Here is a 14,919-nt window from a genome sequence, read left to right as displayed (position 1 = left end):
AAAAAAACGGGAAGAAAGGGAATGTGAGTTGGTAATTTTGTCCAAGAGGATAATTGTATGTTGGCAAAAGGAGATCTGAGGCACTCAGGAGATACAAAAATAAAAAAGCCTTTATTAGTACATGGCTCAAATAGTTAAAAACATAAATGCCGACGCGTTTCAGCCCACAGGGCCTTCGTCAGGGCTCAAAATGTTTGTATGTTGTCTCACTTTCATGTTAAGAAGACTAATCAATGACACCTGCTGAAGTTGGGCAGGTAGACAGCATTATGATTGGATGACCAGTATAACATAAAAAAACTTTTAACATCTAAACAATCCTATTGTAAGGATGAATACTTACAAATATTAAATTTCACTTATAGAATTTGAGAAAAAATTGTAAATATGGTACACAAATGGTAAGAAAACATGAGATTATAAACAAGGAGCGAAATCTAATTCTCCAGTAAGACCTGGGAAATTAGCTTTTAGTGTATAAATCCAAAATGATTCTCTTTGCAAGAGTTTTTTAAGCCTATCTCCTCCTCTAATTGAATGTTTTATATGTTCAATCCCTGTGATTTTAAGAGAGTTACAGCTTCCATGATTTGTGTCTTTATAATGCACTGCCATAGAATACAGAGGATTACCAGATCTGATTGCTTGTTTGTGTTCTGCAAGTCTTGCTTTAAACTTACGTTTAGTTCTCCCAAATATGGAAGCAACCACACGGGCATTCTAGTCTGTGGACCACGAACGAAGTATTACAATTGATAAATGTATTAATGTAAAAAGTACGTCCTGTGAAAACATCAGCAAAACAATTAGTATTAGTCATGTTGTCACAGTGAACACAATTTCCACATTTATAGTTGCTTTTTCGAGTTGATAACCAAGTTTTTTTCTGGTCAAAAGTTGGACTGGCTGACTAATTTAAACATCTCGCTAGACAGCATTAAACATTAAACAACACTACTAGTCCACAAAAAATGGCGAATTTGACAGTAACAGACAAAAACCATTAGACACGAAATAAATCAAAAAGTAGAATCTCCATTTAAAAATGGAGTTTGTAAGTGTGATTGTTGCTTGTCTGTGGCATTCTCATCAAATTTTATTTTTAAACCTTATTCATGTCACTTTGTTCATATAAGAGACCAGAGGAAGTTCAGCAGGAACCAGCTGAGGGCGAGACAGGGAGAGCCAGGCCTGCTGAGGTGCTACAGTGAAGAGTGAGATGATTTTAGGTGAGATGAGAGGAAGATTTGAATGTGATAATAAGTGAACACATGTACATTTATGTGATCCCATAACAATTAGAGCTGGGGAGTACGGCTTAAGAATAAAATACATTCTGTACATGCTTCCTTAGAAATATTATAAAATTAAGTGTTAAACTCTGCATTTTGGTGCATTTAAACTGCAATTTTGGCCACGGTTTTTTCTTTTGACCATCTGAAAAATAATTTAGTTCCAGCTGTTGTTGTGAGTGAATGATTTATTTTTTCATTCTGTCAGAAACAAACAGATTTTTCTGATTGTTGGTCAGCATTGTTGGCTGATGTAGTTTAAAATATTCTGATCAGAGTCCGATCAATTCAGACTGAATATTCACAGCTTTAGTTTTGTATTAAATCTGTTTACACATCTCTACCCATATGTATAAGATAAATAAAAATAAAACAGTGCTGACACAAAAAATGCTTTTTTACAATTAAAACGTCCACGTTGGCTGGTAATCAAACCTGGATCTGGCTAATGGGGAGCCTAAGTCTCCTCCCCTTCTGGTTGGCTCATGGGTCCCCAATCAAAAAAAATGTTAGTGAACTGGGCTATAAAAGTTATTTTCTTGTCTTTCTGGGCTTTGCCTTACGCCCTGAGTCACATCTGTCATGCTTTTCATATCCTAGAGTTTCCCCGTCTGTTTTCTATCAGAAGCTAATGAGGAGATAGGTGTAGCAGACTATTTTCATGTTCAACCTGCATGAAAAACTCAGAGTGACTAATTATAATCAGAAATACTCATTAAATGTATTTTTTTCAGTGAGGTGACCATACATTGACCTATTGACCTATGTACAACAGATTTGTTATATTTCCAAATTGTGCCTCCCCCCCCCCCCCCCCCCCCAATATTAAACTCGTTCCTACGCCCTTGATTAGGACACCTCCCTTTTGAGGTTGTCTAGCAAGTCCAACCGGGAGGAGACCCAAAGAAGGATCCAGGACACACTGGAGGGACTATATCTCTCATAGATCAAGATATATAGAATGTTTCATGTTTACTGTGCGAATGAAAGTAGGTTTTAGACTTACTGTAAAATGGTTAACTGTCATTGCTATTCAATGGTAAAAATGTGAAATCATTTTTTAGAAATAATGCAGCATTAAATGACATTAAATAGTTATGCTAGAAATAAAAGTATAAGACCAAAAGGCATTTCTTGAGTCTAGGGTGTGAAATGATGTATTGCATTGCAAGAGGATGAAATTCTGCAGCTTCCTACTGTTTGTCCTACTGTTTGATGCATGCATTTCATTTTCCCATGGATTAACATCTGCATTCAAATAAAAACAACAAACCTAAAGTTACACCCTAGTCTTAGCCAGATAGCTATAGATATTTGTTAAAAACAATAACGATGTACAGTCTAAACTGCCTGTCCCTACTCCAGGGTCCTTTGCTGATCTAATGAGACTGCTGGATGACCGCCTGCCATGCTGCCATGTCAAGTAGGTCCTGTGAGAAACACCAACAGTGTCATTAGCAAACACCTGAGCTCCAGCTGCAGCTGCATGCTCATCATGCTAAAGAGAAAGTTACAGCCCCGTGTCGGGGGCTTACGATTTTTGGCATCTGCCTGATCGATCCCGGTGGCTGCCTGGTGGGATCGGAGTCCCTGGGCTCTGTTGGGTCCCCGGCGGGGCTGGTCGCCCCTGGGTCCTGGACCGCTGAGTTCCTGGCTCGGCCGGCTAGAGGGCTCTCGGGACTCTGCCGGCTGCTGGTTGTGGCCCCCCCGGGCAATCCTCTGCGCCTCTCGAGAGGGGGCTGGGGCTTTTCTGGTGACAGTCTCCCTGGGGTCCCTGCGCTCAGGGGTAGCTCCTGGATCTCTGGGGCTTGAAGGTCCCTCCATCTTCTGCACATCTTTGGGGGCAGATCTGTGGCCTCTCACACTCTCTATTGGACGCTTCTATTGACCCTTTGCACTGACGTCACCCAATCACGTGGGTCCGACATGGTGGACGGCAAAAGCATGTAAACAGTGAGCGACACGAGTACTAAACAAAGGGAAACGTAGAGCCTGAAATTGTTTTTGCGATCAAAACAATAACAAAACTCCTCCAGCATTCCTTCAACTAGTTCTTGCCCAGTTCAGTTATCAGAAGAAGTAGCGCATCTAGCGGGGGCTCATAGAGAGCGTTTTGTTAACCAGTTTACCAACGTTAGCTTAAGTTCTCTCTGCAGCTGTTCACCGATGTAAACATGTTGCTGACTTTGCCTAAATTCACCCCTCTGGATTTATAACTTTATGTTGTAAACAGCGTTTCACTTTACACCAAAACTGATTTTTAAAAAGTCCGGATCCCTACCAGAAACAATACTCTAAATAAAGTCAGACCACAAGGAAAAAAAGTTAAATGTTTCCTTTTAAAAATACAACATTGCACCTTTATGAGTTTCTGGTTAACATAGTGACATGTTTAAAATACATGACTATTAAAACTCACCTTGATACAATTCTGTAACTATTTAATGAGTGAGTTTGTAGCATTGCGATTACAAACTTTCCTATTCCACTAGGGACACTCGACGTTGGCTTTTTTACCGATATCCGAAATGCAGATATTGTCTGAATTTCTGCTTCACAGGTTGTGCCAACTAAACAAGAAAATCTCAAAAACTCAGATCTGTTATATTTTGGAGAGAAAGGAGAAGTGGCTGAAGAGTTTCATGTATAGTATGTGTATGGTATTTAAAAGTTGTGTCATTAAAAGACTGAAAACTGACACCAATGTTTTCCGATATTACATTTTTTTGGCCGACATCAATGGTAGACCAATAATATCAAACATCCCTACATTCAACACGGTTGTTTTGAATGAACCATGTATTAAATGTTCGTTTTTCTAATATGTCATTTGGTGCCTACAACACTATACGTAGTTGTGTGTGTGGATGTGAATGACAGAGTGGCTAAGCTTGTTTCATTTGTACATCCTATGAAGCATCCTACATGCTATGGTATGTAGGATGCTTCATAGTTAAACTCAGTTGTTGCAACTATACATTTAGCTATGTTTAAATAGATAATGTGTCTTGTATTATCCACCAGTGCATGTGTCAGTAAGTCACCAGAGCTTTGTCAGGATACTTGTAGCCCTGATTTCATACTATTACTTAAAAAAATCTTTAAAGAAATATAAAACTGCTTGTTTATTTCAGTTCATTTGTAGTTGTCTCTGGTATAAATGAATGCCTTGTGAGTCCATCTCTGTGGGAAAAAATGCTCTCATGCTCCTGTTTCAGGAATAGAAGTTAGCTGTTGCAGGGGAGAGCAGAAAAACGTCAAGTCTTATTTCTGATCACGAAATAAAACTATCTTTGATTGGCTAACAGCAATGTTGTTGTTTTGAATTCAAACCGTGATGTTTTCTCTGAGCTATTCATATTTTGCAGACTGTGATGATTCATGACTATGATCAAAGGCAGTTCAGTGTCGGTTTAGATTCGTATGGCACAATTTCATTATTTATTTTATTTGTTATTTGTCCTCCAGCATCTCCATCTCCGGATTAGTCTGTCAATCTTTTTAAAACTGCAGCACTGTCCCCTAAGAGGGTCTTGGGTCGGAGATTTCATAAGAGCAGCATGGACTTAACTGTGTACAAAAATGGTGAAAAGTGAGAAGTGCAGCTCTGTGCTGACGACCGCTCTCTGACCCGGGGACAAATGAATCCTTCCCTCTTTCTCTGTCTCCACAATCAACAGAAATAACAAACTGATTTTTACTCGCCTGTGGACGCGCTCACCCTCCCTTCTCCCACTCAAGTGGCTCACTCTTCAGCACCAGCCTTCCCCTTTTTCTTTTCCATTCTAATAACTAGATCACTCGAAACGTCATACGTTCACTCAAACTCTCCTCTCTTCTCTTCTATCTCTTTTTGTAATACAATGATGTAAACACACCCATGTATGCTGACCAACCTGAGACAACAAATCAAAAAGCTCATTCCAGACGTTTCTAGAGATAACACTTGGAGGAAGTTAAGCCTTAAGCTTTTGAGTCCTATTAGTTTATTTAGTTTCCATCCTTTCTCTTTTCTTTGCTTTCCTCGCTTGTCTTTGTATTTTCAGCAGAAACCTAAAGGTCATGGACTCATTGCAACTTTTCTTCTCTTTAAGTTTGTGTTTGCGGAATTGAGCTGCGATCCACTCGTCATCTGTGATACTGCCATGGATGGCTGGGTTCAACAAGCATGACGCCCTCTCCAATCACAGTGGAAAACATCAGAAATCAGTGGAAATATTTATTAAGGATTCCCCAATTTGAGTCAAAGTATTAGACTGGGATCATGATCACAGCATCATTAATAATCCCTATCGCACTGCTGCATGTCACAGGATTAAGAGGCTCTTGCAATACTTTTATAAAATACTGTCCATAGTGAAAATAAAGCAGTGATGGAATTTTTCCCCTTTATTGGTACTGAATGTCTTGGATCAGAACCAAAATTCTTGGTACATCTGAATGTAATCTTGTGTCTCCCCTCAGGAGACTGCATCCTGCAAAACTGGTTTAGACTAACGTAAACGCATGCAAACAGGAAAAATCTCCTTCATTCTAAAGCAGGAACTTTTAATTCCTTTACATCCAGCTGAAACCCCAAAACATAGAATACCGTGCAAAAGTGTGTTTATTTCAGTATTTCAACTTAAAAAGTGAAACATGAGATTGATTCATTACATGCACGGCTAGATATTTCAAGCCCTTATTTGTTATAATTGAGATGCTTTTGACTCACAGCTTCTGAAAACCTCAGCTTCAAAATCTCAGACAATGATAGAAAAGGTTCATTCTAGACTCAAAGTGTTACACTTTAATCAGCTAATGAATCCAAAACACCTGCTAAGGGTTCCTGGGCCTTTAGATGGTCTCTCAGTCTTAGCTGAATTTCTGACATAAATTGACTTTTGCACCATATTTTCATTTTTCCTGTTTCACCTGTATAGCCCATTATTTTATTTTCACTCCGTTTATGATGGATGGGTTGCCTAACATGGTGCCTGATGTGCACATATACCAACACAATACAAGACTTCCATTACCTATCTACTGTGATGAATACAAAGGGTTAATTAGACATTTTTCCTCCGAACAGATTATTAAACAGAAGTCCAGAGGTAAAAAAAAAAGGATCCAGTTGTATTCTTACATTAGATGTTGATTGTTCTTTTGAATAAATTGCCTTTTTCAACAGCTGACAACATTATGAGGGGATACATGTTAGATAGAGGGGTTGTTTGACGGGTTGCTCGCTCTTGCACAGTGTGGATATTACCATGAGAGGAAACCTGTCTGTGTTTGGTGGTTTGGCCTTGGTACATGATGTAGCACCCCAATGCAGATGGCCTCACAGATGGTTGATATTTATACCACAGGGCCTTTCATAAGTCACTAGTGTGGAAACTGCTCTTTCTCCCTGGTTAGTTTCACATCACCAAGAGAGCACTGAAGTGTCTGCACACACAGTCGCTTCTCATCGTGCTGAAAACCTGCGATCAGCTCAAAGTCACTGGAAAACAAACATAAATCATATTGTGTTAGAAATAATTTCTCAGCTTTATTTCAGCTGCTCCTGTTGGACATGGATGTGTCGGGGTTCTTTTGTGCAAGAACATGTTATCCTCCTAAGTTGAGCAATACTTTTTCGCCACAGCTTGCAGCACTCTTGTCTTTTGCACTTTTGGTGATTTACAAAATAAATCAAAGAAAGATGGCAATCCTCAGCCCTCACCACTAAGACAACGCACTTTACCAAGAGTGTCCCAGTCCTCTGGAACAGCTGTAACTCCCTCACTGTGACATCACAGGGATGTGTTAGTGTTTTGTTGAAGCACAGACCATCACCATCACACATGAGCACGACGTGATGTCTCGACTTGGGGGATGAAAGAAGGTGGTAGATAAAAGGATTCTTGAGTAACAATGTGGATGAGGAAAGAAAGAAAACAAATCTTTTGTTTAAGCATCTCTATTTTTAGTAACCGATGTGATGCTGCGCCTTTAGTGCTTCACAGCTCACAGATCCTTTATAATTTAATGAGGGAGATGACAGTCCTTTGAGCTTTATGGCGAACAGCTCAAGGCGACGCTGGCTGGCTTATTGATCCCAGCTGGATGTTTAGGTGTGGGGCAGTAAGAGTCTCTTGTTCCTGTTCTCTACAAACATCACGCAGGAATAAATTGTCAGCCTCTTCTTAAGGCTGTAAAGTGAATATATTTCTGGTAAATTGGTTTTGCTCTCAGCAGCAATCCAGAGTTTTCCCCTTTCAGGAACTACAGTATATATGATTTCTCAGAAATCCTTAGGAGTGAAAGTCTGATCATGTGATGTGATAAGATGTAGACAATACACTAATTTATGTAGAGCCTTATGCAGTTTGAATTGAGCGCTGCTCAGCGTTAGCTAATAGAGGTTCACTTATGTAGAAATGTCAGTCACAGAGTGGTTGTGTGCATTGGTGGAGCAGCTAGACGGATGAAAAGGTGGCAACATTTCTAATAGAAAAGTAAGTCTTTAAAATGTTTTTAATTAGGGATTAACAGCACAATGTCAACAAAAATTATAGTAAAACAAATTGCCTTAGCGTTGTTAACAGTTTTCTCCAAGGCCACCTTGCTGGTTTGAGGTAATTCAGCTCCTTCCTCTTGGTTTGCTTGTCCTGCTCCAGTCACATGTGGTGCACCTCTATCTTTCAGCTTTTATTGTTCAACACATATTTAGATAAAATTTTGAAAAGAAAAAAAATACAAATAAAAATAACTGACCTGATTTCTGTTTGAAAGCTGAAAGTCATTGATGAAAGATATTTTTAGCCCATTTTTGGGTGCGCTGAAGCACCACTAAATGAGTCCCGGCACCCCTTAAAGCCCACCTTCAGTTGGCCAAAATATGAAGGCGAGAGAAATGACCCGGATATGATGTCACTGCCACGTGTCTATGTGACATTGACAGGACATGCACAGAGACCTCCTATAGTCCAGAAGAAGCCCCTATCTGGAGGTCATGGAGACGTGACTACCGGAGGTCCACAAGACGTAAACAAAAGACGTCATCTGGTGTCACAGTCTGCACCTTCAGTGGACCAAAATACGAAGGTGAGGGAAATTACCTGGATATGACGTCACTACGACGTGTCTTTGAGCAGTGAGCAACAATATCTTTTATGTTATTGCTTGCACCTGTTTTAGAGGTGCCCATGACGTCCAGAAACGCTACCCAACCCAAGGTCCACATGCTTCACGTTATATTGACATCCAAGTGGGGTCATATTAAGACGCCCCAAAAATGGACCTGGTTTGCACGTCCAGCAGATGTCTAGAATCGGTCTACACTGATGGACTCAATATAGACTTGATCTGCACGTCTATGCGGCATTGACTGTTTGGTGGGAACAGCCGAAATGGACCGAGCTTGGGATCAAACCAGCAACCCACCAGTTACTGAGTGAACTGCTAATCCTAGAGTTGGATGTGTGTTGGAGGGAACAACTAAAACGTGCTAGACAGGGTCTCTTGAGGACCAGGGCTAGAAAACCCCTGGATTAGATGATGTGAAAGAAAATCTGCCATAATAATGTTCATGAAAGGATCCAAACGGCAGAAAGATGGTTCAAAAAAGGTCCTAAATGCTTCATAAGGAGAAGAAAAATAAGAAAATAGGACGTTTTCAGAAAAGAAAAAGCTAAAAACAAGCAAACAAAACATAAATTCCAACATCAGGACAAATCAATATCTGGTTTTCTAGTATCAAACTGAAGTATTGCACTGTAATGACGTTAAAGCAATCTGGTTTTATTTTGAAAGCGGAACAGTTGGCACTGCAAAACCCAATAAGTTCAAGTCTGAATGTTCTACCTCAATGTATTCATGTCTTTCATAGGGAACTTGCTGCGGCAGAGAACGAATATGTTTTCATGCTCTAATTAAAGGCAAGACAGGCTGCTGAATGGCATCAAGTGTTACTTTACATCTGTTAGTCTGTGGTGAACAGGTAAATAAATAAGCTGAAGGGAAACGACTAAACGCAAGAGCGGATGAAAAATTCTTCAAGCAAAACCAGATTAAATAGCTAAGCTGAGAAAGCACACACACACACACACACACAAACACACACACACACACACACACACACACACACACAAACACACACACACACACACACACACACACACACACACACACATACACACACACACACACACACACACACACACACTCGTGATTACATGATTAGGTAGAATGATAGTTCATTCCAAGCTGGTTGTGAATTTAAAATCAAAAGTTTGAAAAAGCTTTCAAATGGTTTCCTGATGCAGTTTAGGAAAAACAGATCAATCACGTTTGTAGATGATTTCCACTACGTTGCATTCAGCGTTACATTTCGTCTTCCTTTTACTGACATTTTCCACACCAGCAGGTACATTAAAACGCTGAATCCTACCTACAAATCATCCCAAACAAGAAAAATGATCAACCTTGTATTTGTGGTTTTTACTTGGAGAAAGCTGTGAGAGGTATTTTACAACAGTAAGGGCATGAATGCACAGCAGACTCTCATCATGTGCCACCTGAGTTTGGCAGCTAAATCGGATAAGCGTACAGCCATGCTGAAATAAAAAGCATCATTCTTGACAACTTGGGATAATGAATAAGTCTGTTTGCTAAACCTGTACAGAAAACTAGTTTGTACATCATTACAGCTGGTTAGTGATGTCCTAATCTGATCTCTAGCATCTGATTCAGGTCTCAGTCAAGACCCAAAGCTTGGGCTGTTGAGTCCCAGTTTTCGATGAAACGGCCGCCATCCTTATCACAGGGAAGTGAGTGATGGTATCCATATGGAGGCAAAGAGCCGGTGTAAATCAGCAGCCTTTGTATCATACTGTATGTCAGGTGCTGGTGTAGCTGGAGGCCATCCGTCTTCAGCCCATCTCCATTCATCACTAGAGGGAATGACCAAGCTGTTGATAAACACTTTCAGAGTAACAGCATGGGGAACATTTACCAATCACCTTCGGTCTTACATAACATATTCATATACCTCACTGGAACCAATTACTTAAGTGGTACTATCCACAGTAAAGCCGCTCTCAACAGAAGCCACAGTTACACTCATGTACTGCTTGATTCACCCACGCACTTTTAGAAAGGGTGGTCTTCAAGTGCAACACTGTGCTCTTTTTTCATGTTTATCTGTGCAAACCATTAATGTTGTTAGAGAAAAAGCACTTTATTCATCTTTCTGAATATAAAGTGTTGTGATGTAGATGGAAACTGACACACAAGAGGAAAAATCATGCCTTTGTGTTTGTTCATGCTTGTACATCAGGGACAGATACAACAGAGCCAAGATCATTAAAGGACTCTGTAATATGAATATTATTGAGTTTGAAGCTAAAAATATTATTAGAACACTTGTTTCAGAAAAAAACAAACAATGAAGTAAAGAAAAGAAACACGATTTAATACAATGTACACAATGAAGCTAAGCTTTTATTAAATACATAAATCACAGTGAAACAATTTGTGATATTGACTTACTATTGAAATAAATGTTGTAGATCTGCTGGATTTACTCTTAAAGCAAAGCACACTAAGTAAATGTTTTCATATTTTAAATCCTAAAGCCAGTGTGTGCTAATGACCCTTTACAGGGTGAAAGAAGAGTCTCCCAGCTCAAGAAGAGCTGAAACCAGTTTGAAAGCAATGGCGGCGCCAGGGAGGTGCTAGGGGGCGCTATGGCTACCCCTGGATTAGTCATTGCACCCTCATAGCACCCCCAAGTAAATGTTAGATTTTTTTTTTACAATTTAATTTTAATTTAACGTGTGGATGTGTTAATATTTAACATACAAAACAAAAACAATCAGTGAATTATCATATAGATAGTAAAAACGTGAACCATAACAGGAAATTGATGTTAACCTTTGACTTCATTTTCCACCTGCAAACGAGTGAAAGGTAGAGCTCGTGGTAAAATGGATCGGCCCAAATTTCCACGGGTTCAGTCAGAAATGAATGAATCTTTGGAAGTGATCTCAGATCCACAAAAACCTACGGATCTGGATGAAGAGAGTCAACCCTCAACTGCCGCAGCAGTCGAGGGTTTTGCCGCTGGAAATGCTAACACTAACGTTAGCTAACCTTGCAACACTATAGACGGTTTTCTGTGTGGCTGTATGTGTTTATGATTTCATGGAAAAGTCAGCGATTGTTCATATGTTTATGATGTATATTAATGATTGTTTCAGGTGTTGTTGAGGTTTTGTGCACGCATGTGTATCTGCTAGTGTTGAAGTGTTTTAGAGAACAATAGGTACGCATGACCACTTCCTTCATAGCACCCTCAATAAAAAGACTAGCTCCTTCATAGCACCTGCAGAAAAACATTTCTGGAGCCGCCACTGTTTGCAAGACATAGCTTAAGGTGTTAAAAATTCCTTAGTATTAGTTTGAATGCCAATTAAATGTTCTGTTCATTAATCTTAATGTACAAACGGTCTCATTCTCTTGTATGTTCATGTTGAGCTCTAAAATACTAAAAAAAATGCATCAGTTCTAAAACTAGATTTAAAAGTTTGTTAGGACAGTTAACTTATTATTTATTCAACATCTTTAACATCTACACCAGCTAAAAATCAGTCCCCCCAAGGTTTTACATCCATCCATCCGTCCATACATTGTCTGGGCCCGCTTCGTCCATGTAGGGTCGCGGGGGGGGGGGGGCTGGTGCCTATCTCCAGCGGTCAATGGGTAACCAGGCGGGGTACACCCTGGACAGACAGCCAGTCCATTGTCAGGGCGGATGGGCTGAGCTGAAGCATAGCGGAGGTAATCGTAGCGTGGCTGTGTGACCCAGACGCGGAGAGACTGGCGTTTGGTTCTAACAGGAGCACAGCTTGCTTTTAGGAACGGCGATACAGCACTCGCATGGAGTCGAGGCTGAACTGCGGTTCCTTTAGGTAGGGAGCTGTCGTGATGGAGTGCAGACAGCGTGGAAAGTTCTCTTTCCTGGAATGATCTTGGAATTGTTTAGATCGGGTTGGTTTGGCGTCTGTCATGAGACGATGACTGAATGACAGCTCAACGGTGACAGTTCCTTAAATAGATTCCGTGTGGTGACGTCACCGAGTAGCGTCAGTGACGGGAATGCTGGGAAATGGAGTGCTGCGTCAAACCCGGCCCGCAGAGGAGGTCAGGAAGAGGAAGAGTTTGTGACATCCATCGCAGGGCAACACAGAGACACACAGGACAAACAATCATGCACACACACACACAATTTAGACAGACCAATCAACCTAACAGTCATGTTTTTGGACTGTGGGAGGAAGCCGGAGTACCCGGAGAGAACCCACGCATGCACAGGGAGAACATGCAAACTACATGCAGAAAGATCCCAGGCTGGGAAGCGAACCCAGGACCTTCCAGCAGCAAGGCAACATCTTTAACCACTGCTCCACTGTGCAGCCCCTAAAGTTTAACAATTAGGATAAAATGGTTACTAACAAATTACATTTATAATTTATAACTTTTAATTTAACCACATCCATGTTTTTCAAATTTTTTTCAGTTGAGCTTCTTTTCAGCTTAAGTTCCTGGTTTTCATGTTCTTTTGCATTGACTAGTATTATTTTTTCATTATGGTCAGTTTCTCCAGTTTAACTGACTCATTTCAGAATCAACAAATAAACATGATTTTCCACTCACTAATACTTCTCTGTACAATCTGACGTTTTAGTGAATGTAGCTCAAAAGCTGAAATTACTTAAAAATCCCGAGCTTTTTTTTTTGTAAAAAGAAGATTTTTAAAACATATTTTTTTAAATACTGTGCTCCTTCTTTGGGGCCTGCCTGCTAACCCCAGAACTAGTGGAGGTAAGAAGATATAAAGTATAAATCTTGTGAGAGAAAACGGGAACTGGTCAGAGAAAATGTCATGCTTCAAGCTGAAGAGTCTTCTGAAGCTATGAGGCAATTTTCTGGGGCAACTACTATATGAACCAAGACATGACTGATGCAGTGACCAGTGATGCAATATCGCCTCTGTAGTGAGGACTACTAGAAAGACCTGCAAAAGATAAGTTAATCCGCAGAAAGCATTACTGACCGCTGTGGATATGTTCGTTGTTGTGGCATTCGGAGTATGAAGCTGCTGATAAGGTGAGCCGATTTAATGACTATCTGCAGGAGAGGATTTACACTCAGATCAATCATTGGATCGATACGTTCATCAGCTGCCCAAGCTGCTGTTAGGGTGCTGTGATTTCTTGACTTCACCTCTCATGTGCAGCTGAAGTCTACCTCATAAAAATGTGCTTGTTTGTCTGTTAGAGAGTATTACATATATAACAAAACATGGAATAGGAAGTTAAAATAAAAAAAAATCTGTAAGTACTAGTGATGTGATACGGACTCAATATAAGGAGAAAATATGCAAATATAAATTGGAATCATACAGAATTGGGACACATGATATTTCTCATACTTGTTGTATAGATGACTGGGTCACATAGGGCATGAACGAGAAAGTCGTGGGACTGTGTGTTAATTAGTCTCCATTTAATCAGTTACACTCAACACCTCCTAAAGTTGTCTCAGTTTGCACACAAGCACAGAAGAAGAAGAAGAAGAAGAAGAAGAAGAAGAAGAAGAAGAAGAAGAAGAAGAAGAAGAAAATATATTTTCTATAGCGCCTCTCAAGATAAAAATCACGAGGTGCTTCACAAAAACAAAAAATGTAAAAATATAAAAAGAATTAAAAAAATTATTAAAATATATGTTTAAAATGAGCAAAAAATAGACAATTGTGATTAAAAATGTTAAGAAAGAGAGAGAGGGAATAGGAAAGAGGGAAATCAGTGGATCCTGAGGAAGGTGGAATAGGTGAGGAGAGCAGAATAAGGAGAGGGTGATGAAGGTCACACCAAATCCAGCCTGAACAAGTGAGTTTTCAGCTGCTTTTTAAAGGAGACCACTGAGTCCACTGATCTCAGGCTCAGGGGGAGAGAGTTCCAGAGTCTGGGGGCCACAGCAGCAAATGATCTGTCACCTTTGGTCTTTAGCCTGGTGCGCTGCACAACCAGCGTGAACCAGAAACCAAAGTGAAAATCATTTGGCAAAGGTAAGAGACAGATTCCCAATGATGGCAACAAGAAATGTAAGGAAAACAACAACATAAAAAGATACGTTTCCCCTTTTTATAATTAAATTTAATAATTTAATAAAAGCAAAGTGAGTATTCTTTCCTACCAGCAACCATTGTGGATTATTTTAAATTAAAATAACTTGTAAAGTTTTAAGGTGCTACGGTTCTTTTGTCGTGTTTTCCGATTGGATGGGTTTATTCTTAGTGGTCTTGATGGGTACGTAACCCCCCCCCCCCCCCCCCCCCCACACACACACACACACACACACACACACACATGCCTGGATGGTGCAAGTCATGATCAGAGACTGAGTAGTTAGAGAAAAGAGACAGAAGCAGATGTTTTCTTAGAGAAAATATAGCATAAGAACACATAATAACTGGGGCTTTGTATGCCACTTCTGTGTTCTCTTAGAGAAACTTTCTGTAGAAACCGTCTTGCTTCATTTAATAGAGATGCTATTGAGCCACAGACACAAGAAACACATTCAAATACAACTCTGAGTC

The sequence above is a fragment of the Nothobranchius furzeri genome, chromosome 13 (assembly GCF_043380555.1).
Source record: "Nothobranchius furzeri strain GRZ-AD chromosome 13, NfurGRZ-RIMD1, whole genome shotgun sequence".
Taxonomy (NCBI): domain Eukaryota; kingdom Metazoa; phylum Chordata; class Actinopteri; order Cyprinodontiformes; family Nothobranchiidae; genus Nothobranchius; species Nothobranchius furzeri.
Note: the sequence above shows the minus strand (reverse complement) of the source record.